This window comes from Nipponia nippon, unplaced genomic scaffold (genome assembly GCF_047370975.1).
Source record: "Nipponia nippon isolate SJK-2023a ecotype South Korea unplaced genomic scaffold, ASM4737097v1 scaffold_1, whole genome shotgun sequence".
NCBI lineage: Eukaryota > Metazoa > Chordata > Aves > Pelecaniformes > Threskiornithidae > Nipponia > Nipponia nippon.
In genome coordinates, this window is record NW_028262290.1 from 50,755,001 (window position 1) to 50,778,518 (window position 23,518).

The 23,518-nt window shown below is 42.3% G+C and overlaps 1 protein-coding gene across 12 annotated transcripts in view; it reads left to right on the forward strand.

The window, feature by feature from the left end:
• Positions 1 to 23,518, forward strand: part of ZNF521 (zinc finger protein 521) — a 236,963-nt gene that overhangs the window by 152,934 nt on the left and 60,511 nt on the right. The gene's annotated exons all lie outside the window — the stretch shown is intronic.

Consider the following 23,518-nt stretch of genomic DNA (forward strand, 5'->3'; position numbering starts at 1 on the left):
ACTTTGCAACTTCCCAGTGCCACCCACTGTGTTTCAAAACAACCTTCTCTTTCAAGTGGGTGTCCTTCTTACAAATCCCTCCCTCTTTTCTAGCTTTGATCTTTCCATTCTCCTCAACGTGGCCCTCAGTGAAATGCTTACTTGTTCATCTAATTCAGACAGTAAGCTCCTCGGTACAGAGAACTTGGTATTGAAGTACTGGTAAAACACAAGCCGTCAGTAATCATGAGGTGGCTGGCTTTGACTTCCACCACCACTAGGCAGAAACGAGAGTTAGTGAGTGAATAGTTGTTCCCTTTACACGTATCTGGCCATAAAGAACACATCAGGCACTAAGCATAACAGAGTGCAGGCCCTGAGCAGCGTTATCACAGGTCCCCAATAAGCTCAGTGCTTGTAGATTTTGTGATAGAATCCAACAGTCTTTAGCCATTTATCACAAATTACCTTGCTGGTACTGCAAATATCGTGAAAAGCTCGAGCAATGCAACATTTCATGTCAAACCCACCTCTTTCTTCCATTGCTCCAGTCATTCCGTAGCGCACAAAGAACTGCCAACAGCTCTCTTCTCTGCACCCATAAATAACAGAAATTGCCTTATTTTTATAAATTTGGAATTAACGCGAGCTGTTATGTAGCAGTTTCCCCAAAAGTGACTTTTAGTCCACCTAAATCTCCTGTTTAATGGCCCTATAACTTGCCTAAAACATTGCCACTTTTCAAGGCTGTCTTCAAGAAACTAGGTGGCGTGAGGAAGCCCCACCCCACCGAAACGGGATTAAGAACAAAGTGGGTTAAATGACAGAGCACTGACACAGGTTCATTTAGTTACCATCACAAGATCTGGCCACAAATATATTGCACATTACTCTACTGTGAGTTATCATGGCTCTGACCCCTCTCGGGAGATCCCCATGCCACCACTGTATTAACGACTGCATCTGCTTCAGAATAACCTTATTAGCTTGCCACAGCTGAGCCAGTAATCTCATAGGATTTTTGTCCCGGTCCCTTGTGGGGTGTGATTCTCTTCTCCTTGAATCCAGTTTGATGCCCAAAATTTAATAAGTTTTCCTGGACCCTCTGCTCTCCTTCCCCCTCCCCCTTTTATCATCTGCTGTAGGGACCATGAAATCCCTGGTAACCTCCCCAAATGCCATCAATAACTCCTGAAATGCCATGATGTTTGGTGCTTCCTTAGACAAAAAGCTATGTTAATTAGGTAGGGGGATTTTTTCTTCCCTCTTTTTAATCCAGATTTTTTGCCTACGCATCCACTATGGGGATGTACCGAGCACGTCAAGTAACTAGTGCAAAGCTACAGAACCCATACGCATACCTTTATCTATGTAAATGTTGCCCTCGAGTCTGAAACCTTTAAGTGGCGAGCGAAATCTATCATGGTGTTCTGGTAACATGTGAGCAGCTCTGTGTGTGACAGGGAGGCGGGGGTATGGGTTTGTGTCTCTCTCTCTTTCTCTCTACTTCCTATGTGACTGAACCCCCAGTCTGTTATTCCTTGTAATCTGCATCGCTTGATGGAGAGGCACAAACGATACTGAACACAGCAAGGTGTCTATATAATCATTAACTCTCTCGCCCTCTGGATAGGACAAATGATATACAAGCCTAAACTCGCCAGGGGTCTTCTTTGGGACTGTGTCCTGGGGGAATCTTCTCCTATGAGTTAATGGAGTATTCCTAAATGGGCTGGCTGCTTTCCTTCTGTGTGCCAGTTCTTTCCCAACTTTCCTTTCACAACCTCTGGCATCAAAAGCAAAGATATCGCCTTCATAGCATGTGCTTTTTTTCAAGACCCATGCAAGGAATAGCAAAGCCATTAACAAACCCTTTGAATAGAAAAATCTGCTGTAACATGATCTGCAGTAGGCAAACATTTAACCGCAACAGTGTTTAGATTATCCTTGCCAGGACGGAATAAACGCCTTTTAATTCTCTGTTGAACAATCCTTGACTTCTTTCTCTTTCCCTCTTTTTCTTTTTTGTTTTATTTTTACTGTGTTGGCCTGTTTCTGCTGGTAGTTTCCCCCACAACACTGTGGGTTATACTTGTTTTGACTGCACAGCTGCCTTCCCACCCGCACTGACTTCTGCATGCTCGACTTCCAGCCTGTAACGTTTGCTGCTTTTGAAGCTGATGTTAGGAGGAGAATCTGACAAGTGCATGGGTAAAACAGAAAGGGCACCGGGCGGGGAGTTTGCGGCTGTTCCTAGCCTGCTACCTGCTTTGTTACCTTGGATGAGTTACGGCACCCTGGTGGTCGTAGTTCCCTCTCTGTAAAATGATTACCGTGATATTTAAATTCTGGTTGTAAGAAGCTTTAAGATGTGCAGCTGAAAACACTGTCTGAATGCTGTTAAAATTGAACTGGCCTCTTTGGCTCCCTGACTAGCCTAAGCTGTTTAGATCACGGCTCTCCAACTATTACAGCACCTTGTTGTGTCCCACCACCCTGATGAGGGCTCACCATCGTTCCAGAGCTTCTCTTCCCAAAAGCACCAAGTGAAACACTTGAACGGTGTCTATAGAGAGTGGTGCTGCTGCCCTGCCATCACCACTTCAGTTACGTTCCTTTCTTGTTCAGAACCCCCTTCTGTCTCGAACTCCGGTTTGGCAGGCTTGGGATGAAATACATTTCACCAGCTGTCTGTGCCAGAGATCTTCCTTTGCTACAGCTGTCAGGTATACATTTAATGAGGATGGGAGAACCCCAAAACATCACCTTGACCCTCATAAACTGTGTTTAAGCTAAGCCACTAGGTATCGTGTTTGGTTCTGAAGAAAACAGTGTTTTGGCAATCAAGCAGGAAAACAGTAAAATGAATGAAATACATTTATTTCCTGTTTATGATCATGAAATACACCTTCTTTCCTCATCACTGGAATGTTTCTGGCTCTCGATAATGTTCGTCCTCTCTCTTTTCTCTACCTACCCTATCCGTCTCTTGCTGCTTTTTGATTTTCTTGACTACCTTGTCCAGAATTTCTGTATTGCTTGCTTGCTTTTTGTTTGCTTGCTTGTTTGCTTGCTTTTTCTCACTGGTACAGACACAGTTTCCAGATATTGCTCTAGCTTGTTTTCCAATTCTATTTTCCCTGTTATTTATTTTGTGTTGTTTCAGTGCTTTCCCTTTTGTTTGTCTCTCATTAGTCTTCCTTTTCTCATCAATTTTCTCTGCCAGTTTTTCACCTCTTTGCATATTTTCTCCTCTGGTGATCCCATCTTATTCCCCCAAAATAACCAACCTCTTCCTTTTATTTTTGTCTACCTTTCATTCTCTTGATTACTCTTTCCAGAGGTTGATGAATCTAGCTTGTTCTTGAAATATTTAAATATTTAATAACAGGATGACAGATATTCCCAAGATACTTGTGTCAGCGGACAGACAAGAACCCCCTACCTTTCCAGTCTCCCAGCAGGCCTTTTATGCACTAACATATACCCGGGAAACAGGATTGCTGAGGGGAAGGAAAGGTTGCAGTTGAAATTAAGTCCCCTTGAGCCATCTCTAATTCCTAGTTGGCTGAATGAAAATATTCAGACATGTAATTCCTTCAGCGCCTTTGTTGCAGGTGATGGTAGAGGCTCTTCCTTTGTGCCTAACTAAGTGTCTCTTTTCTCTTCATGACTGATCTGGCCCTGTTACTAGCACACATGAGAGAGAGCTGAGGTTATTCTGTGCTTTATTCCCTTGAGCTCCTTGACCTCGCATAGTAACGGACATAGCAGGGACATCACTGAAAGTGACCTTCTCCCCAGCCTTTCTCCTAAGTAATAACTGTCCCTCTTCCTGTGCCACACGCCTTCTGACTGCAAACTTTGGATTGAGCTTTGGCATCTTCCTTTAACAATCCTGTGTTGTTTCCTCATTAAATTGACACCAGTAGAATGGCCTTCTCTGTCTTGTAGCATTTATTCCCATTTCTCCTTCTTTTGTGGAGAAGTTTGTCCTATATTGTTTCTTATATTCAGTGGGCTGATCCAGAGAACACATGGTAAAGAAAGAGACAGACGCTTGGACTTTTGTCTTAGGCAGTTTTGTTTCCTCTTCCCATCAGCAGATCTTTTTTCCTATGTAGTTCATGTAATCCCCTGAGTTGTTTGAAGCCTCCCTTAATAATCTCACTGGTATTTCTCCACACTTATAGCTGTATTTCCTCTATTCCTTTGTTTTCTCATAGCTGATGACAGGAGATGGAGGGATATTTTCAATAAAACACTTATGCCCATCAGTAATTCACAGCTCAACCCAACTGATGAAAGGTCCCCTTTGAACTAACTGCCAGACAAGTCTTTCTCTTCAGCCCAGGACAAGAGGGATGCCTAGGAGTTGTATCTAAGATGGTAAAATGTGTCAAAATGGCAGCTGCTGAAAGAAGGCAAATCCCTTTTCTCCAGAATTATTTCCACGTCTCCAGTCACATGTTTATGCATGTAGTTCTGTATCACTCCTGCCCACCTTTTGTCTCTTCCGGACTTCTGGCTGTCTTCCTTTTTCCTTTTTTGATGGCTTCGCCTGTCCAAATTAGACTAAGCACAGACCTCACCAAGGTTGCTAGATGAAGAGCAGGAATCTGTGCACCCTTTCCTCCCCATTTCACTTTCTTTTTCTTCGTGCTATTTGTCAGATGACTGACTTGTAAATGCCCTTCCCTGCCTTCCAAAAAGACCCCAGATCCCATACAAATAAAGCCTACAAACACATACATTAGTTAATGGAGAAAATACATAATAGTTTCTGTGAATTGTTCGAAGATATAATTAGTCTCGTCTTATAGCATGTTTCAGTCCTTGAAGATGGGGAGTAGAAAAGCATTTTAAGACTTTGGGATTTTCTTAAACTACCTACTCTAAAATGAAATGAACGTCTTGGAAGTCGAGGCTACGCTGCACATGCATGCTCAGAACAAGAGCCAGGTGCGGCAAAGCAGCGTTTGCATTAGGCGTTCATTTTCTGCTGGTGTGTTAAACTCCTTCAGCCCCACATTCTGTTCCGTTGCTTCAGCTAATGATTCTTGCCTGACTCCTTTAATTGGAAGATGGAAGTCCCCTTCTGTACGCCCCACACAACATGTCAAGTTAAACGCAAGTCACCTCCATTAGTGCTGGGAGGAGGGGGGCACAAAGGAAAAATATAACAACAATTCTGCTCAAGCCTTTGAAGTGTTAGACGATCAATCTGTCTGCTTGAGTCTGATTCTGAATCCCTCTTTAAAATGCATCAAATGTTTGAGCCTGAAGTTCCGTCCTGACAGCATCTGTGAGTCTCTGTGGAGACATCTGCTCCACAGTTTCACAGACGCTCTCTGTGTTCACATGAGAAGGGTTTGATCCAAAGGCCTAGCCGGAGTGAGACTGTGCTGAGTTGAACTAGACAGACAGTTTTAGCAGGGTCCTGTGGAGTCTCAGCAGCAAAGACCCTGTGGAGCTGGAGTACGTGTTCTGCAACAAGGGCCAGAGGTTTTTATTCTGCCTTTCAACCAGACTGTTCTCCACCAAAACCAAAATAGCTATAGAGACATTTGTTGGGGAGAGGGGAAACAGAGTGCCATAGCTTCTTGGATGCTTTTAATGGCAGAGTTATATACCATGTCAGCAATGATTAAAACGAAACTCCAAGTGGTTACTATTGGAGAGCTAGGAGCATTTGGGTTTCCTCAAAGTAAGAATGGCAAATGACTGTGAAAGGTTAGAAGAACTGCTTTCCTTCCACTGTGGCTGGGTGGTTGCTACACTGTACTTGGCCGTTATCTCAAAATTAATGTGAGAAGTAAACCAGAATTGCTTTTTCATCTTGTTCAAGCTTACATACACCATAGACTTCAGTACTCAACGGCCAGGAATTGCCTTTTACTATGCTGTATGTATGTAGCTCCCTTAAAATAGAGACTGTAAAAAGTTCATGTTATGACTTAGCACCATATAGATTTTCCAGTAGCTTTCCTGGACAGTCTGCAGTGTCAGTAGCTTTTCCATCACAATGGTCCCAGAGACCATTTTAGGCGAGTAGTACTCTGTAGCTGTGGGTTTTAGCAACAGCTTCGGTAATTGTACTGTTTTCACAAATGCCAGCAGCACATTAAAAATAGGCTGGGGCCATCTTTAAGGGTTATGAAATAATCTGAATTCACTCCTTGTGAAATTAAATCTGGAGTAGTTTAGACCTATGGGTGGAACTGTAAGCAGTCTTCCGAGATGGCAGCTTGCTTTGTAGGGCAACCTTCTATTTACTGCATCACACAGCAAGATAATAATTTGCTGATCTGTCATTAGTGCCATCAATTTAAAAAAACAAACAAACAAACAAACAAACAAACAAAAAAACCTCTTGGGTGTTCTCTTTGCCTTAGGAATCATGGTTCACAAACCCAACAAACCAGTGACATTAAACTCTTACCAGTAAACAAGATGCAACTTTTTATGGGTCATGTATTTGAAGGAATATTTGTTGACCAAATTCATAGCTAACTAAACCCTTTATCTTTTCATTTTATCATGCATTAGGATCTGAGGTCACTTGATGAATTGGTGAATTATTTCTTCACTGGATGCTTACTCAATAGGTAGAAGTAAACTCAAGAAAATAATTTTGCTTCATATTTTTAGTGCTGGCCAGAGCTGTAACCCAAATGACGAGGGACATTTGGGAACCTCTGCATTCTTCTGTCTATACCTGCAAATTGTTGTCTAGTCTCTGCTACCGTCAGAAAATAGGCAGGGGGTGTCTTCTAAAATTAGGATCAGGGGAAACAGCAATCAAAATCAGATAAATAAAATCTGTGGTAGGAATAGGTCTCCAAAAATTGGGACAGAGAGTTTTCGTTTTTATTTTTCAGAAGGCAAGCAGTTTAAAAATGCCCTTAGTTTTGCCTCAGTTTCTGCAGCATGGTTGTGCATACTGCTGCTGGATTTTTGGTCTTATGCTACCCATGTCCAAACTTTTCCCCACACGACAACGGCTGCTGCCTTTTTATTTTGTGCGCTAACCAGCAAAACGGTTGGTGGACTTCTTCAAAATCCAAGCCTATGATGGACTCAAAATGATGCCTTAGACTGATGAGCTGGTATTTTCCATAGCCTGCTCCTACTTAGACTTCCTGTTCACAGATCCTAGCAGAAGTTTTGGCACATCCTGAGCCCCAGTCAGGATGACTGGAGTCAAGCAGATTGCAGGTTTGAAGGAATACATCGCCTCCTCCAAAAGGCACACAGCTGGGAGAGCCGACAGCCCTCAGTCTGCTGCCAAAGCAAGGTCTCCGCGAGCCGCTCTAATGGCCATTCTTCTGGTCAACATGGATGGCAGATTTTCATTTTATTTTCTTTTTTTTCCTGACACACAGAAATGTCTACTTATTCCATTTGGGAGATGGATATAATCCATAGAACTCAGTGCACATAAGCCAGATGGCAGATCTGAGTAAGTTGTGACCAAAAACTTTTGAACTTTAGCCCAGTTCCACACCAGTGGAAGATGTGTCCCTAGTGAATCTGGTATCTGTGCTCATTCGGCATAGCTAAGAAGGGCACAAATAAGTCCTGTGCAAATAATTATGTTGGATCAGTTTATGCCTAACATTTATATATACCCGCCTAATTGAATTGTCTATTCCCAGGGTTCATTATCTATTTCCCTATCTAAGTTTTTTTTCCTATTTATGTTTAGCACCCAGCTGTCCCCTCCTCCACAAATGGTCAACCGTTGCCCTGTAAAAGACTTCACATCAGCCTCCCAGACCTGTATCATGGCGCAGCAATTTTCTCAGCAAGGGGGCATTGGGAGCTGGGCCTGTCCCTGATGCTGGATGAAAATAGTTAGGAGGAAAATCGCATGAAAGTGTGAAAGGTGGAGCAGGTTGTTCTCGAAGCCCTCCTTGGCAGTTCTGCTGGAGAGAGTTTAGCGTGATACTCAATCAGGACATGGCATTGCTGCCTTTTGTAGTAATCAGAATAAAGCAATAAAAAGATCAGTTAAAATGCTTGCTGGAAGTTATTGATAGAAAAATTCTTTCTGCACGAAAGATTATAAACAGAGCTTTATCTGAGGATGGATTTGTTTTAATTTGGCATTGATGTATTTGATACCTGGTAGGATCAAAGAAAACGGAATCAAAGAGCGAAATACAAGTAGAACTGCTTCTCTGAATATTGGCCTCTTTTATAGATATAAAATCTCAGGACTAGAGTGCTCAAATTTATTTGTACTGATGTTTGTTTAAAGATCAATATTAAATAAATTGGTCTGGAAGCTGTAGTCATAAAGCAGCTGTCGGACTAATGTAATCCCACAATGCTATTTTGTCTACTGCATGAAACCTGGTTAGCTGTGTACGTCTAATAACATGTGGATATCTAGTGAAAAAGAAAATAGCTGAACTGGATTCGGTGTACTTGGATTAACTACATATACATCCATATATTTGAAAATTCAACTTGCTGATCAGATTGTAAATTAAGGCTAACTTTCAGATTTTCATGATAAATTCCAACTCTAATTTAAATAGTTGCAGAAATAATTTTATGCCACTCACGTTGAAGGTAGTGAGGGGAGATATAATTGTAAATCTGGCTGTTCTGGCTTCGGATGTGTTATAAATCTCCAGTGTCTAAATACATACAGTTTATGTGTTTGATAGTAAACACAGAGTTCTTCCCGGCCATTCTTCTGTGATTCTGTTGACAATTTGCAGGGATTTTCTCTGTGATTTCCCTCAATGAAAACAAGAAGAAAGGAAATATTTCAAAATGTAGGGCTGCTTTGCATTATGAGAGTCACATGAAGGACCTCTGACAAGCCTAAGATTTCTGTGTGTTTGAGACGCTGTCAAAAACGCTCTGAGCCAAAAATGGGATTTGTTTGTACAATGTAAACCGGTTTATCTAAAGGTCTGAGGGACACCTGAAGGCTTTGGATAAGCAGTTTTCGATGAAGCCAGCAGCTTGTGAGAAGGGCCTGCCCTTCAGGTTCCCCACACCCTTCAGGGCTGGAAAGGCAACCGGTGCCTCTTGACCGCACTGAGATTTTGGGCGGCTGTAACATGGCCCTGTTGACTTTGCCTATCCGCACAAAAGCTCCCCAGATTCCAGCGCACTGAGTTTCAGAGGTCAGTTAGCTAGAAGCACCCCAACTTCTTTTCCCATTTAGCACCCAGATATCCGAGTACAGCTTTGTAAAGTCTTCTACCCTCGAAAGCCAGCATCAGCCTCACCCGCTGGGACTGACTGCACCTAAGCCCCCCGCCGGTGACGCACAGAGGTGGGGAGAGGAGGTCTGCCTTTTCTCCACAGCATGTGCTTTTCCAATCCATCCGCCTTACCTGCGTGGCTTTAATGCCGTTTTCATGAGTAGAGCTGAACAGCTGACATTGTAAGTAATAATAAGTGTCTTCTCCAATGTGTATTCAAGGGGGAACTGCCGATATCTTGAAAGTTTCAACACCCTTATCTCAGCCGCGTCGTGAGTGTATGGATGTGTCATCTCAGTGTTTCAGTGTTAACAAGCGGATGACTTCTGTGTCAGGATCACGATGTTCGCCCTCTCACACCACAAACTCGGCTGTATTTATGCACTCTAATCCAGCTTTACCGGGTGTATAGACACGCCTGTGCATACAGATATTAGGATTTGATGGAATGAGTGTCCGTAGGTGTAAAAAAGGACCTTTGTTCGGAGACACGCCCTGAGGCACATTTGCAATCTGAAAAGCCATTTGTATTTAATTGTAAAAGAAGATGTAGTATGAATAAAATTATTTTTCAGCAACTGCAGCATATTTAAATCTTGCTGCCTCCTGAAGGGATTTTTACAGTAATTCCCACCGGCCAGGAGACCATTGCACATAGCTTTGGGGAAGCTGACCAACCCATCCTTACTGTCTTTTCTCAGCTTTCCTAGCAATTCCCTCTGTCTTCTTGAGTGAATCACTTAATTGCTGTGAACTGCAGTTGGTCGCAACATTAAAATGGGGACAGTGGTACTTCCCCTTGGTATGTAAAGCATTTTGGGAATCCTGCGTGAGTAAGACTTCTGCAGATTATTCCGTGTGATCACAATGAAAAATACTATTGCACTGAAAATACGACAAGAGGGCATAGTATCCAGGCATGTCTGTGGGGGAAAACGTGCATAAAGAAGAGCCCCAGATGACAGTACAGCCACCTGCAGCCCCGTACCAGGCCTGTTTGAAACAGCAGAATCCTGTCGCTGTCGCTTTAACATTGTGATTTGCAGATGTCCAGCTGTATTCTGCAATTTATATATTGCTTATGTAGCAGTGCCTACATACCTGTAACCATGTACCTACAGATAGCAGAACCTTTTGTTTCTTGTCTGAGAGATCCATTTTAGTGCAATACAAATGGGACATTCCCCCAGTGCATTTCTCCCCTTTGGAAATTCAAGAAGGATGCTAGGTTTATAACCTGGGTCATAATCAGGAAAGGGCTTAACATGGGGAGTAGGGGAAACTGGAGCTAAAGGAGACAATCTTTCCTTTTCATGAAATAAATGCTATAATGTAATTTAACTGCAGGTTCTGCAGCAAGGGGCAAAATCCATTTTCCAACTACTGAGGACTTTTAGTCTCCAGAAGCCTCAACCATGGAAATAAGGGAACCTGTTTACTAACACTGTGTGATGCTGCCACTCTGGCATGTTTTAAATGCCATGAAATGAGAATAGATAGGCTATGAATTTGTAGATATATGACTGCATACTACATGTATAGTTCCAATTTTTGTAACAAAGACATAAAACTTAAAGCAGAAATGTGGCTGATTGTGCTGAATTATTACTCCAAGATAGATTCATCAAATCTCCCAGCTGTATAAGACAGGGCTTACTAATGAAGTTCCCTATCAAAAAGAAAAGCCTAATTTTGATTTGGCTTAGGTAATGAACTTCTTTTTCCTGGTGTGATTATCTGCATGGGGTGGCTAAAAGAGTAGCAAGAGAGAGTGCGCTCACAGAAGCATTATGCAAAATGTCTTTTGTCTCTTTTTGCTGGGATATATTAAATTTTCAATGTAGTCTATGTAATATAAAATTATGATAATGACTTTTGGCCCACTGTGAAGGCAGCTTGCTGGTCCTGAGCATGTGTGTCTGGCTTGAGCACTAGGATACACTGTGGGAGTTGCCTTTTCTATTAACAAACCTCTAGATACCTAATGATGAATTTTCTTTCACCAAATGTTCTCCTTTTGTCTAAAATACAAGCATTTTCTAAATTGCTTTTGAGAAAAACAAGAGAGGCAGAGAGGTCTATGGCACTGACAAGGGATATTGAAACAAAGCAAGGAATTCAGTTAGCATCATTCTTGTAATTATAAGCCAACCAAAAGGTTGTTACATGTAATAGTGAAAATATTTACTACCTTATTGAAATAAATGATGGCACTACATTAGTGAAGGAACAAATCGAGCAATTTGCTCATAAAATGTCAGTGCAAGTTCAGTAGCATGAAACTTGACAGTTGAATTTATTGCACGTAATTGTAGCAACTTTTGCTGCTCATAGTCTCTTCAGTAACTGTGAAATCTTTCTCCTCTTCCACCCTTTTTTCCCAATCCTCATGAAAAAAAGGCCAAGGAATGAAAAAAGACTTGTAGGTGTTCTTTTTATATTATAATTTATTAAACAAGGCGCAAAGTAAAAAATTAATATCTTTTAAATAGGAAGAGCATTTTATAAGCTGAGTATAGTTCATAGTCATCTTGGAAAATCCTTTTCTATGTTTCTAAAAAAAATATTAGCAACTTAACATACGATTTCTGTGGGTTTCCACATTTCTACATTTTTTCCTTATTGTCAAAGACACCGGGACAGAACTCAGAGTCTACACCGAGTTGTGCTTCCTACCTGAAATTACGGTCATCCCCATGTGACATCACTATTACAGTTGTTATCATGGTGTCATACTCACGGGATTAAAATTTCAAGGGAAGAATGAGCTGCAGCAGTCCATTGATTGACTGGGCCATTTTCAATCTGTCACCATTAGCAAGAAAAGAAGTGTAATGAAACATATACCGAAACCGCAGGTCTGATCCTGCCACCCAAATGTCCTTGTCTGCGCACAGGGGAGTAGGCTTCGGCGGATCTCCTCCCAGAGCAGAACCGCAGGATCTGGCCCGTATTGTTCAGGCCTGTCATATTATTAAGGCGATTATTTTTCAAAGTTTCCCAGGAGAGCTGAGCTGCCCCCCGAGGCAGCTCCAGCCGGTAGCTTTCTGTGGCATGTGTCAGGGAAAGGGCAGTGCTGCGGGTATTTACGTACCTGATGATCACAACAGAATTATCTTTGTCATGTGCCTGTTTGCATGTAGTTGATTTTAATTTGGTAAAACAGGTTAGTTACCAAGAAAACACTTAGCTTTTGCTGAATATTTAGGATTGCTTTAAATCAAAATCTGAGGCAAAAAGATGAAGTAGAACGCGGTGGAATAATAAAAATAAAAGCCTCATTTTTAATTTTCTGATACTACAGAGAGCCAACATAACCTTTAGCGGATTAAGAGCAAATCTCTCCAGAAATGGAATCAAGCCTTCTTCTTTTCTTCTAAGTAAATAATGTATTGTAGGTTCTGCATTAAATAAAAGCTCTCTGAATATCCAAGAACACATTAGTAGGTCTAAAGGTTGGGAATGTGTGCAATTAATTAATTAAATTATTATACAATATAGCTGGTAGCAGTGTAAGCCTGCGTTCCTTTGACCCTCCTCTCTCCTTAGCCCTTACCGCTATAAATGAAGACATATAGGAATGATGCCTGTCTCTCGTGGGCGTCAGTTTTAGGTTTCCCGGTGATACACATAATCAGACTCTCTCCTACATCTGTAAACGTCCTACCTTTCGGCAGTGCAGAAAACCTCTCAGCGTCTGGCGTTTCTTTGTAGCTGCCAGTAATCTCTGACTGTAATCTTTATTAAATCAGTCCTCTAGTCCCTGTGAAAACCATTTCCTTACTATGTATAGCTATTTAGATTTCGTTTAAAAATAAATAATAAAACCTTCTGAGACATATGGCATTATACCACAGGTGTCACGCCCTTCGAGGCTGCCTTGTGCATAGCAATGGCTGCAGATCGATGAGAGAGCTTGAAGGCTCTAAGAAATGAGTCTGCTGAAAGTTCGAAGGGTGGAAGTCTCCAGTATGTAATGAGGTTATGTCTGTGCTGCGCTCGCCTTCCTACCAGTCGGGAGGCGACGTACTGCTCTGTTCGCGTGGCCAAAAAAATATTGTTCTTTTGGTCACTACCCAAGCTTCCATATGTTAACCGCTTTTTTTTTTTTTAGATGCAGCACTTAGGTAAATGCTGAATGGATCAAACTACATGAGGTTATGTTCGAATGGCAGAAAGAACAATTCTTGGCAGCCACGTTCTGTGTTTTTATCCTTAATTCTGCATCTGTGTTTTATCGGCTGAAGCAGACAGCAGCAGATGCACAGAAACTTTTCTGCATAAGGACTTTAGGAAAGTAAAACCAGTCATTTTAGAGCAAGTGGCTGTGCTGCAGCCGGAGCACCCTGGAAATGGCAAACTGATTGTTTAAAATGTTTTTATCTGGTGCTGTCTCATTTATACAAGAAATCGTGATTTCAGTCTGATTATTTTCTAATCCCATGGACACCTTTTGGTGTTCAAAGCCCCTTTTTCTTTGTTTTTTTTTTTTCTTTTCTTCACTCCTTTATCAGTTTATTTTACTGTGACATTGACTCAGTAGTTTTAGATCTTGCTTATTGCTTGGTCACAGATGGTTGCACAGCAAATGTATCCATTTCACATGCTTCTTCATATAGAGATGGTTAGATCTGTGTAATATGCTTTGCCTTTTCAGAATGCAGTGCTTCAAGTCATTCTTAGCATTTATTTGTGCAAGGAGATTTCAGAGTAGAGTGGGGGGCTTTCACCACATTACCGTTTGGTACATGCGCTCACCAAACAGATTTATTTTTTTTTGCCTCTGAGTGGGGTATTTTGCAGGAGATTCAGGTCTGCAAAGCTCTGTTCAAATCCTCCGGCTGGGGCACCACTGTATTTGTATTAATGTATCTCCTGTTCTTGCGAGTAAATGGCTGGCATTCTGTTTTTGTTGGTCTGCCAGCCAAACTATGAAGTGGTAATTGAGTCTGTTTTAAAGTGGAATGCTTTAGACAGTGCTTTAATTGTACTCAAGCCAATTCCATAAATATACACTCCAGTATTAAGTTATTTTCTACTATAAGCACTTACGCAGAAACCATTTGTATTGCGTTTAGTAAGTTTGCTTCACTTGTCTTTAAAAAAAATTTTTTTCTAAAACTCCTTCCTCCCTCTTGCACGCTTTTAAATTACAAAGCAGGTGCCCGTTTTTAAAAGTGATCTCATTGTTGTTCTTGTCAAAATGCTCCTGTCCCTCTCTGCTCCTTCTATCCGTGTGTGGAAAACGTCGCATTTATTATCACACCCAGTTTTATGCATCTTCCAGATGATTTAACTGAACTGATGCTATGGAAGATATGCTGACTGGCACTTTTCCCATGCTTAATGTGTTAACAAAAGCCAATAGTGTCAGTTTTAACAGTTTTAGTTAAATTCCCATGACGCTCTTAACAAACGTTGAAACCTCTGCCATGTCTTACCCTGACAGATTCCCGGCCGTCATTCCACACTTAAAATAAATGTCATCCCCAATCAAAAAGTTCACATTTTTTCTGACAATATAATTTGTTACTTTGTTCCTGTTTTATCTCTTTTTTCGGCACAATAATCCGAGGACGCATACCTTACTTCTTTAAATTGTTTTGTGCCATCTTTTATTGTTAGAGCTGGAAGCGGGGAAGCAAGTGATGGAAATAGCCCCCTCATTTGACCCAGTACAAAAGGAAGTTTTCTTAGTGGGGCACGTGGAATAGGAATCGTGCCTCCTACAGCTAAGGGAGAGTAACCCGACGTGTCTGGAAATGTGCTCGGTGGCAGTGCGTCCCCACCGGGACGGTAACACAGGGCGAGCTGTTAGTAAGCAAGTTCCACGTGCTTGGAGTGATGCGTGTGGAGCAAACATCACCCCATCTTTTCCACTATTGGTTTCACCACCTTTCCTCTTTCAAAGACAGTTTTTTGCAGTAGGTAGAGGAGAGAGAACCCTACAGAACCTACTCTCTATAGGCTACCCTTGGCTATATATTAGAGCTTTGAATTGGCTGGAAGATTCTACCTGCGAGTGCACGTATTTATGCAAAAAGAAGCCCCTTTGTGAGCAGCAGCGTCTCTTTGATCTAACCTGTGCAAGCCATTATGGTGAGATAGTAGGCAGAGTTTTTTTAATTATTGCATTATAGGTACAATTGGCACCTCTCTCTTTTCCTCCCTCCCTCCCTCTCGCCGTGTCTGTCGTGCGCTCAGAGACGGAGCGAGGTGGCTTTCACAGCAGCTGGTTAATTTCCCTGGCTTCACACTACTGTTTAATGATCCGTTTCTCCTGTGCCACCTCTCTCATCTACTGAAAGATAGGTACAAATTGTACCTATAAAAATTATAATACAACTCTGGATTATCTTTGTTTTTCAAATTGTGATCATCTGAATTGAGGTTTAATATTCTTTCCTTTCACAGTTCTTTAGAAACAGCCAAGAATAAATCACTACATCCTACACAGAGCATTTTGGTGTAAAGATTTTACATTTGGGGCATTTGGCAGCCTTTCATATGGTTGGTTGTTTTCGAAGGTGGAAGATAAATCCCACAGAGATACCATCCAAACAACCGTATGGCCACTGAGCCAGCCTGCAAACCATTGCAAATGGCCAGATATGCTGGCAGGTCTGGCTATCAGACTGCATCTGTCTCGGGGCACCTCAGAAGACCTTGTAGCACTTGGCTGTGTTTGAAAAAGGTGGGTAACAAATAGCTGTGCAGGACTGACACAGAAAGAGTTAATCCTTCCTCGGGGCAGAGGGATCAAGGAGAGACTTCTTAAAGTCCCTCCCAGGGTTATGATCCTATCAGTGGTGGGTAATAGGAAGGGGAAAGTGTCACCCATACCTAATGAATTGCTGTCTTATCTCTGGGAGTGGTCCCATAAGATCAGGAATGATGTATTTTTGCAGAGAACCAGAGGGAAGTTTACACCACTACGCAGCCTTGGTTATGTCCACTCCAGGGCTAAGCTTCACTCCCTAGGAGATGCCAGTCCCTTGCTTCTGAAGAGTACTCAAAAACGTGTTTAAAATTTCTTAACGTATGGGAGAGTCTGTGATTTTTGTGAATTGATTTATTTTTTATCCACTGGAGGATATCAGGACCACGTCCAATAACCACATAAATCTGTTTCGGCACAAAAGCAGGGTAAATGTTGGGACCGTGTAAAAGGGATGTCCAAAATAAATAATCTCTGGGGAAAAAAATCATCAACCCCAAACAAAAAGAAAACAGAGGAGTGTCAGTGCAGTTAAAGAAAGGTTGCACATTTGAAACTGCAGATTTTAATTCAGCGGGAAGCCTTCTCTTGAGTATTATGACAGAGTTTAAAGGGACCTCCATAATGATTGATATTCAGTAGATTTTCATGTGTTTTCAAAGTTTCTTTCTTAAAGGAAAGCTATTCACATGCCTGATTAGTAAGCAGAGAGCGACCCTTCTTAAAAGCTGTGCTAGGAAGCTGGGGAATTTGCGTAATTTAGAGAAACGTGTTGGACAGAGGGGTTTGGAAGTGAAGGTATACTGTCTTCCTAGGAGGAATGTACTAGAGAGTCCTCGTTCTGAATAATAGGCACTGTATCTTCTATTAAAAATACTGAATCACAGTTTGGTGAATTTAGACACCGGGTTTGAAGTCCTCTTCTACATAGCATGTTTGAGTCCATTTCTAAATGCCACTTTTGCAAACAAAGCAAATGGAGAAGAAATTTCAGGCACGTAACCAAGAAGTGTTTTAGGAGGAAAGGAAACTGGTTTTAGGTGTAACAGCCATCACAGTCGACAGAAGGCAAGATAGGATGAGGATAGTGGAGAAGGAAGTTGAAAGGGAGCCAGAACCAATACCATTAGCCATAAAGCAACTGACAGTGGGAACCGATTTCACAGAATTTGTTATCCCATCATGAGTTTCATACTTGTCCTTCTCAGTTTCCCAGGGAAGATCTCACATCAGTGACTCCCCCCGCCCCCATCTTCTTCTTGCAGTGTAAGGGTAAGATAAAACCAGCTACAACTCATCCCTGGTGACCCCTCCTCTCAAGATGCCCTGCTCTGCATCCTCCTGCCACGAAAGCCAAGAACATTTCAGTTCTCTGTTCCCCCGACAGCCCTGCTGTTCCCCTCACAGCCCCACCACAATCTGTATCCCTGATTTCCTCTTTCACAGCTGCACAGTGCACATAGAGGAGTTTCTCTGTGCGACTGTTTCAGCCTGCGGCATCACTGTTTGAAGTGGGAAAACATTCTGCTACGGATCCCAGAGTTGGGACTGCCATTGGCATCAGGACAGAGCCTAAAAATGTCTCCTTCCCTCTTGGCCTGTGTGCATACCTGCATTAGCAGGGCATACCTGCCCTGCTAATCAGTAAAGCCAATAACAGAAGACACTGCCTAATGAAAGCGTTGCAGAGCTAGGAAGACCCTCTGCAATCCAACCACATGAACGATGCTCGGATAAAATTCTTTTGACTGGAACATTTGTCAAAGGGTTGCAAATGATAAACACATAGAAAATCCACCCTTAAAAAGTAGTAGCCGGGATAAAGAGCAAGAATCACTGAATACTTTTTTCACTGTGTATTGTTTCCCAGGTTCTGCTTGAAATTCAGGTTGTTTATAACCAGCAATCCTTTTGGAAATTGCTTCAAAGAAAGCTTAATGATTGGAGATTATAGTAAAGCCAGATTTCCATGAATACCACTTTAAGTGTTTTTGGCATTCATAGGTCGTCTTTGTTTTGTGAACTTCCACCACAAGTAGGTGGTGTTCCAAAATCAGACATGCGCTATGACTACGACTTTAGCATTAGATGGCTCTTCCAAGAGCACGCAGACCAATAGATACTCCATGGTCTGTTCTCCTACCTTTGCACAGGTATGAATCTTCGGAATAACTCCATTTCCACATACTGTAGTTGTTCCAACTCTTGTTCAGACACCTTTCAAATGTTTTCACATTGACCAGCAAATTGCCACAGCCTCAGATGAGTGTTTAGCAACATCAGTGTCCTTTTCCTGTACCTTCCTATCTGTTTTGAGCCGTGAATGTGACTACACTTGGGTAAGAAACCTTCTTCATGGTTTCAGTGGGCTTATGGTTGCAGCCTATCAGTTCAGTGGTGCTTGCGTCTTTGATCAGCCATATACCTGCTGTCCTGCAGCCACTTCTGGTGTGTGATACAGCAATCTCAGCAAGCGCACATGGCTTGCTAAGACTTACCTAGAGGAGCGTCCCAGCTTCTTTGTGTGTACTTATCTTTCTCAGGCTCGACTTGCCTTTTCTCCTTGGAAAAAGTGATGATTTTCAGTGATGCTGGGAACATGTGTTGGGCATCTAAAATAGCATGTGTTTCTTTTTCCAAATGTCAGCAATTTATGGTTATCTGTTATCAGTTTAATGGTATTTTCAGTATTCCATCAGTCTAACTTTTCTCATCGGTATGATAACATAATTGCATATAGATCCTGCTTTACAGACAAAGATGTGCAAGAAGTGAATACTTAGTCAAAGGCGCATAGATAACATGTTGTCTATAAACAGCACCGTACAGAACATATATTATAGAAGTTAAACAGAGGTAATTTTCAACCTATTGACTTGACTACAAGAGAGGCATGTCAGCTCAGATACCCAGCTCCTGCTTGTAAGGCCATGTTCCAACCAAAATTACCAGTAAGTGATCCGGAAGGGGAAAATATCCTAGCACCCATAACGATTTATTTTCAAAATCCTGTCTGCTGTTCCTTTTTCCTCTCTCTCTTATTTTTTTTGTTTTCCTGATGAGTGCTCTGTGTTTTTGGTTTTCAAGCAGCAGGAAAGGAAAACATCTCCCTTAATTTGCTCTGACTTTTGCCTGAGTAACTCTAATGCATTGAATCCTGGGAAATCTATTAAAACCCTTCACACTTTTAAAAAAGAAGGTGGAGAAGTATATTGACTCTATAAAGAATGGTTTTAACTAAGCCGATATATATATACGCACACATATGTGTACATACATATATGTACACATATATATTCACTCTGTAAAGCAAATATACATCTGTACATTATTTTTTTTAAGTGTGAAGGGTTTTAATAGATAGATAAATAAAAAAAAATCCCAAGGAAAAAAGAAAATAAAATATAGATAATATTTTGATACAGAAATGAAAGAATAACCTGGCAGAAATGGTCCTCTGGAGCCAAAAGTTGCCTTTGCCTTCAACAACTCTGCCACTCTGCTACAAAACAGGGAGCACAGTTTCCCTCCACCTTTCCGTCGGCTCTGCAATCAGCCAGGCCCTGTGAGGAGGGAGGGGGGCTCCCTACTGTATCTTCCTTCATCAACATGGCATCTCTCAAGGGGCCCGCACTGAATCTGTTAAGATTAGCTGTGTTCCACACTAGTGACAGGCGCTGCCTGTCTCTCTCTGGAGTACACGGTGGCATGGTACTGCATTTTGTTTGAGCAAAATCAAGGCTTTAATTGCAGGGAATTTTTTTTCATTACCTGTTAATTGATAAATCATGCTCGCAGGTCTGTGAAACGAGCTGCATTGTGCGTGGTCCTCCAGATTTCTCCTCCTCCTCCCTCAGAACCAGGACGTATCCAATGCTGAGCACAGAGCGCTGGCGGTGGTAGGGGAAAGCCGCCAGCCAGCAGCACCCCCATGAGCAGCTCTTAAAGCAGGTGGAGCTGGCTGGGGAGCCAGTGCCTTCCCCTGATGTAGCTCCTCAAGCGATGGAGCCTCAGCTGGGAGACTTTGCAGCACTCCCCTTCCTTCCTGGGGTAACAGCAAAGGCAGGTTTTGCAGCCCTGCTTCCCAGGCTCGTTCTCAGCTGCCCGGATTTTGAGCAGACCACAAGCTGCTGTAGCTTGGCTTGGCTTGGCTAGAGACAGCAGCAGAACTGGAAGAGGGAAAGGTGAATTTTAAGTCACCTTCATGCACCTGCATGGGTACACGCAGCTGCGTGCGCACAGATGCAGCTTCTTTTGTGCATGTTAGCCACAGCTATGGATCAGGCCTTTGATCTAAAATCAACAACAAAAACTGAGTTGGGCATTAAAGTCACCGTCTTCAGGAGGCACATAAAACATGCATTTTTTTTAAGATCTCTTTTGTCATTTCTGTCCTTTTATTCTTGCTTCTATTGCAAGTAGCAAGAGGCCACCGTCTTGGGAGGAACAGTAAAAATCCTGAGTATAGTGAAATAATTTAGCTGATAATTCCCCACTGTATAATTTTCTACGCTTCCTGCTAGCTGACCTTGTGGGCTCCTGTCAGGTTGCTAAGGGAAATCCAGCAGGACTCCTGCTCTGCTCCTCTACTTTTAAAAAAGTATTACAGGAAATGGAGGCATGTTTATGTCAGCTTAGTTATGTGCGTATTTGATCAAGTGGCATTCTCTAACCCATTTCCTTGGGTGGTTTTTGGGTTTTTTTTTTGGCTTTTTAAAAATTTGGATGATCGCTCTGTAGAGAGGAGCTATTCCTAGCTAATCACTTGGCATTTTGAACATGAGAGGCATCACCAAAAAAGTAGGGAGCAGGCGTGTGTGCACGCGTCTGTGCAGGAAAGGTAAAGAGCATAACTGGGGTGTTTGAAGAACCCGGTGGAATTGTGTCCAAGACTGCCTGTGTCCAGTGCCTTTATACAAAGGTAGGTGTGTTGTCTGCACTAAACAACAGCAATAATGAGGGATGAGAGCATTAAGGCTACCGTTGCCAGGTCATACCACCTTGGTAGTGCGAGCACAGCTGTTAAGATCTCCTAGACATTTGATGACTTGTGCAGAAATGAGTTGACGTTCCCATTCCGGTTTTCAGCAGACAAATGTTCCCCACAAAAACACATCTGCCGTGGGTGGTGCTTTCATTGCCTGTAGCACAGCAGAGAGGACACAGGCTGACTGAGCAGAAATAGCTCTAGGTAATATGGAGATAGCTCTGTACCACTTCTAGGTGGTCCCTCTCAGGACCGAGGCAGCTTGGATAGGAACCACAGGCAGGAGGCTAGCACTGCTGCTGCCTGTGCTGTGCCTGGTGTGCAGAGAAATTGAAAATGTTGCTCGCCAGGGTTATCAATCTGGCACCTTTGACATCCCCCCAAAATAAATGAATCTGTTGGAATGGATTTGGCTCATATTGCAGTTTTTACTGCCATGGTAGCTGTAAAAATAAAACTTCAGAGCTAGGCTGTGCTGTGGTGCCATGATGTGCCCAGGTTTGGAATTTCACATTTTGGGGTTTGAGCTGGGTTCTTTTTATTTGATCGCATCCTCTAGGTTTTCCAGCTTACAATGGCAGAGGTCCCTTCGGACCTGATGCCGGGCCAGAGAAACCAGGCTCATCTGAGGAACCCAGATTGTCCCTGTGGCCTCTAACCATATTACAGGATATTCAAGGTTACTCATAAGGCGTCTTGGCATGATAGGCACTGCAAGCAGGTGCAGCCGTTGCCTCCACTGTGATTTTCCCTGACCTAGGAAAGTTTCCCTGTGCAACTTGTACAGGAAATAACAAACCATTGATTGGTGTCTGACTTGTTTGTAGGTAATTATAGGCCATTGATCTAACCAAGCTGGAGCTATGGCACTGTAAGCTGTGCAGCCCTCATTACCTCTGACCTGGTGACTGCAGCATCAAGTCATTGGAAAACTCATCCAGAAGAGAATCGTACCTTAAGTTTTTGTCTGCTGTAGAAAAAGCAAAGGTGAAATGGTCATTTGTAAGTTTTAGTAGGCTGCATGTGATAACTTTGCAGCCTGATGTGTAAAAGCGCACGGTATCCTTGGGACAAGTGAGCTTCCTGTATTGTCCTGCTCTTTATAGGCCGGTGGCTTTAGGAGAGGAATTGCGTCAGCTGGCTTGCGTTGCATCTCGGCTGTCACAGGGAGAATGCAGGAATATTCATGATTAAATGGCACTAGGCTGTGGCACAGAGCTGGGAACATGACATTGCTTTGGATCAGATCCTTTTAAAATTCAGCAATAGTAGCAAATTATGTCTGCTATGGATTAAACACAAGCATTTTTTGATCTACATTCAATTGCATGCCCCAGAATTTTTATCAATAAGTCTACGATTTACAGGCATTGATTTTGCAAGGCCTTTAACAGGAGAATAAAAAGGGCCCTCAAGGATCGAACTCGAAAACTATTGCTCTTGCAGAAATCTGGTACTTTATATTAGTGAAGGTGGCAAATCTTTGATCAAAACAGCCTAGACAATAAGTTGTCACAGAGATTATTTTGGGATGTTTGGTGCTTTTAATTAATGTTTTGTTTTGGAAAGAAGTAAACCCTTTAAGTAGTCATGTAAGTTCCTTGTCAGTTTGTCTGTTCTGTTCACCCTCCGTGCATCCAGTCCGCAACCATATGTGCAGACTGAAGTAGCACTGTATAAATTATAGGTTTTTTCTCCCTCCAGTTTCCCTGCTCTTCTGCATTAAGAGTTTTGGAATCAGAAGAGGAAAAAAAAATGGGTTTAGATATTTGTTTCCAAGAAAAAAAGCCTTCACTCGTTTCTCTTTTTTTGCCAGCACCTGCGTTCATAAATAAAGGAAAATATTGTACCTGCCAGGAAGTATTATAAAAGGCACTTTCTTTCATGTCAACTTCCATTATTTTGAGCAGGTTGTGTGAGGGCATTCCGCCTGCTGCATCGGAATATGCAGGGTATGTTCGCGTGGTTTATATTTGCACCCAGATTTGAATACATTTGATGTTAGCGGTGGATTTTTGTGTTTGCTGCAGGATGATATTATAACGCAGATGACAGGACAGCAGAATTGCCTTGTAAGTCTAGCTGCTGGGCTGCCGTTCTCCGAGTTCAAAGCACAGAGGCGTGTATTTGCAAAACTGACGGTAGATACAGGGCATTCAGTGAGGGACTACTTGGAACACGATTTCCAATGGCACCAAGTATAGGCAGCCCCCATGAACGTGACCTCTAACAGAACAGGTCAAGAGGGGAATCCTGGCATCTGACACACTCTACACTGGTAACCATTTTTACCAAAATAAAAAATTACCAGTTTGTTCTGTCTGGTAATGGGCTGGGGTAGGTGATAGAAGTACCTCTGTGGACCATGAGAGAGCCTCCGTTTCATATCCACAGAAATACTATACAAATAGTAACGTGCTTTTCTTTTGCTACACACTATTATGTGTGTATTTTTCACTGACAGACAGGTGACTGGTTCAGATGGGCACAGACGGTGTAATTTATGCATCCATTTGGCATATGCGTGTTTCCAGATCATGGCATTGTCTCCTCTTCTTGCTAGATAAGTTGAAACATTGACAGGCAGTGTGTTCACTTTTTCCTTTT